Source organism: Poecilia latipinna, unplaced genomic scaffold, assembly GCF_001443285.1.
Source record: "Poecilia latipinna isolate Pla-1442-1.1 unplaced genomic scaffold, P_latipinna-1.0 Scaffold3495, whole genome shotgun sequence".
Classification (NCBI taxonomy): Eukaryota; Metazoa; Chordata; class Actinopteri; order Cyprinodontiformes; family Poeciliidae; genus Poecilia; species Poecilia latipinna.
This window is the reverse complement of record NW_015116111.1, coordinates 22290-22803: the sequence shown is the minus strand read 5'-3', so window position 1 is coordinate 22803 and position 514 is coordinate 22290.

The window sequence follows — 514 nt, the reverse complement described above, 5'->3', positions numbered from 1 at the left end:
GGCCAGCACGGGGCACCTCCACAATTTAATTATTTATATTTTGTTCATAGACATAAAATAAAAAATTCGGGGTCCTGTCAAATGCAAAATTAATCATATTGTATTATTTTCAAAGATTGTTTTTAGCAGTAAAAAATTTATTTTACTCCTCCCAGACCAAAAAAACACACGTCCGTTTTTGCCTTGAACTCCCCTGGATCTGCATGTGTAACAGAGAGAAGAGCTCGTGTGTCTGTGTGAGTTTTGATCGAAATGATTATAGTGATGGTTGTATGTATTTTTGATTTTGTTTGGAGCCACCTAGTGGTGTGATGAGTGACTGCATGCAACGGGTCCGTCAGGCACTCTCGCGGCTTCCTCCACCAGAATTCTGAGGAGCGCTGGTGGAGGTAGGTGTGAGAGAGGCAGCTCTTCACTTCTTTTTTTACTTAGGGTCATATTTTTCTAGTTCAACAATTAACAAGGTTACTGTAAGAATATTTAACATATATATATATAATTTGTAAAGTTTTCT